We start from the raw sequence: 2,771 nt of genomic DNA, 5'->3' as shown, positions 1-2,771 counted from the left end.
GGGGGGGTGGCAGTTGCAAAGGGTCAATTTGGGCTTGAGGTCAGGTGAAAAAAACTTCTAAACCATGAGAGCTGCTCCAAAGTAGAACAGTCCAACTTGAAAGAGGATCCATTCCCCCTCCTTGGGGGTCTTCAAGAAGAGCCAAATGACCACTTAGTAGATATTTCATAGTGGTAATTCCTTTCAGGGATCGATTGGACTAGACTTGAAGTTTGCTATCCCTAATTTTGACTTTTAAATTCTCTAAGAAATCTGGGGAAACGACTGCCTGGAAAGGAGACAACAATGGGATCTTGGAAGCTTCTAAATTCTAAATACTAAACTGGGTTTGTACAATTACATGTACAATTGTACATGGTATGTACAATTCCAGGAATCCCAAAATGAACAGAAGAATGGTATACGTCAGGCCAATCACTGCACAAATATTTATCCTCTGCCTTCTGTGAGCAAGGGACATCGCTAGTTTGGTGGAGGGGTGAGGGAGATTCAGGCCCTTTCAGGGAGTGTGCGATCTAGTCAAGGATATCAAATACAAAGACAGGACTAGCAGATCTCTAAGCTTTCTTCTGGCTCTAAAAATCCTTGATTCTGTGATTTTATGTGAGGGAAAAAAAGAAAACAAGAAAGGTAGTATAAAAATCAAATGTGTAGTATATAAAATAACATGGGAGTCCAAAACAGGCAAAGTTCGCTGTTGGCTGGAATTGTCAAGGAGGATTTCATAAAGAAAGCAACCTAAACCTGGAAAAATGTGTGCACAAATTAGATAGGTGGACAATAGAGAGGAAAAGAAACCATCTGCACAATTTTCTAGAGAGGATCAATGAGTGTGACTAGAACAGTGTGTTAGAAAAGGGGAGCCACAATTAGGGAAGCTAGGTCAAGAAAGGTCCAGGCGAAGTTTGACCTTTATCCTACAGGTAATGTGGAACCACTGAAAGTTAATACTTTCAAATCTGCCCAATGGAGTAGGGCAGAACAATCCCTTCCTCAAGCATCCTCAGAAAGGACCAAATACAACAAGAACATGTTAACAAAAAAGTTACTTCAATATCTATTTGGGATGTTTGGGCAATATATATAACGTGAAAGAAAAGACATTTAGCAGGCTCCACAAATTACACATCCATCCCTAAATGTCAATTTGATAACAACAAACACTTTTGATGATGGCTTTCCTGATTCCCCCAGGTCTGAAAGTACTTTGCCTTATCTGATCTCAAAGCACTTTTTAGTTTCCTTATGTATCTCTAGTCCAATCTGTATTATATTTCTCCCTGTACATGTCTTCTGACATCTACTAAGTTTTAAGATCATTGAGGGCTGGAATCGTAACTCAGGATGTACTGCACAGAGGGGCCCTTAAACCACAAATGTTTGTTCCATGAATGAACTGAAAGTAGCCAGTACTTAAGAAGGGATTCCAGGTGAAATCCTAATCACAGAATTATAGGGCTAAAAGGGAAAAAAGATCCCTTCTGCTCTGTTTTCTCTGCTGGGTGACCACTTTAGCACCATGGAGCAGCAATAACTATGGACCTGAACTCAGAAGTTCTTGTTGTTAAGTCATTTTTCAGCCTCCTTGTGATCCCTCTCTGGGGATTTTCTTGGCAGAGATACTGGAGCAGTTTGCCATTTCCTTCTCCAGCTCATTTTACAGATGAGGAAACTGAGGCAAACAGGGGTAAGTGACTTGCCTAGGGTCACATAGCTAGGAGGTGTCTGCTGCTAGCCTGAAACTCCAGAAGAAGAGTCTTCCTGACTCTAGCCACTGACCCTGGTTCAAATCCTAACTCTGTCATGTGAACTTGGGAAGTAAGCTTTCTCGGCCTTAGTTTCATCATCTATAATATCAAGAAAATGGTTTTTGTACTACCTATCTCACAGGGCTGTCTACAGAACAAAATGTAAAGCCTTGATAATGTAAGCTAAGGGGGTGGCTAGGTGGGGAAGTGGATAGAGCACTGGCCCTGGAGTCAGGAGGATCTGAGTTCAAATCTGACCTCAGACACTTGACGCTAGCTGTGTGACCCTAGGCAAGTCACTTAACCCCAACTGCCTTGCCAAAAAAAAATATACATATATATATACATATATATACACACATATATATACATATATATACATATATACACATATACACATATATACGTATATATACACATATATACATATATATACGTACATATACGTATATATATATATAATGTAAGCTAACATTACACCTTGATTTTCTGAATTTCCAGAAATTCAACGTGTTGAAATCTTGTTCTACAAATAAACGGTCTTTTATTCTCTCATTAACAGCAAATTCACAGCCAAGCCTAAATGCTTTAGAATCACCCTATTTCCAAACAATTAAAGCCATTTCATCTGTGATTTAACCTGCATAGAAAATGGAAGAGAGAGCACAAAACTAAGGAACAAGCTAAGTGTCCTTTTCATCAGACACTTCAAAATAATTCACCCTAGCTCATGAGAAGGAAGAGGGAGAAAGGGGTGTGTTCATAAGAGAAAATGCAATACAAGACAGAGATTAGCAGAAAAGAAGAGTCCAAAGAACGCTAAGAACACTGGGTGGGTGGTCACTGCTAAATGAGAACAATGTTAACAGTTTATCTTCTCAGTCAAAATGATAATAATACCTAACATTTAGAGGTGCCCTAAAACAATAAACGCGGGGCCTGGCACATAGTAGGCACTGAATCAATGTTAGCTGTCGGACTTAACACATATGTCTAATTTGATGCCGGTAACTTTATGGGGGG

The 2,771-nt window shown here is 39.6% G+C and overlaps 1 protein-coding gene across 1 annotated transcript in view; it reads right to left on the bottom strand.

Moving 5' to 3' along the window:
• Window positions 1-2,771, bottom strand: part of LRCH2 (leucine rich repeats and calponin homology domain containing 2) — a 94,147-nt gene that overhangs the window by 90,235 nt on the left and 1,141 nt on the right.

Source organism: Vombatus ursinus, unplaced genomic scaffold, assembly GCF_900497805.2.
Source record: "Vombatus ursinus unplaced genomic scaffold, bare-nosed wombat genome assembly UNPS02014771.1, whole genome shotgun sequence".
Lineage (NCBI taxonomy): Eukaryota > Metazoa > Chordata > Mammalia > Diprotodontia > Vombatidae > Vombatus > Vombatus ursinus.
This window is presented reverse-complemented; position numbering and strand designations above follow the sequence as displayed.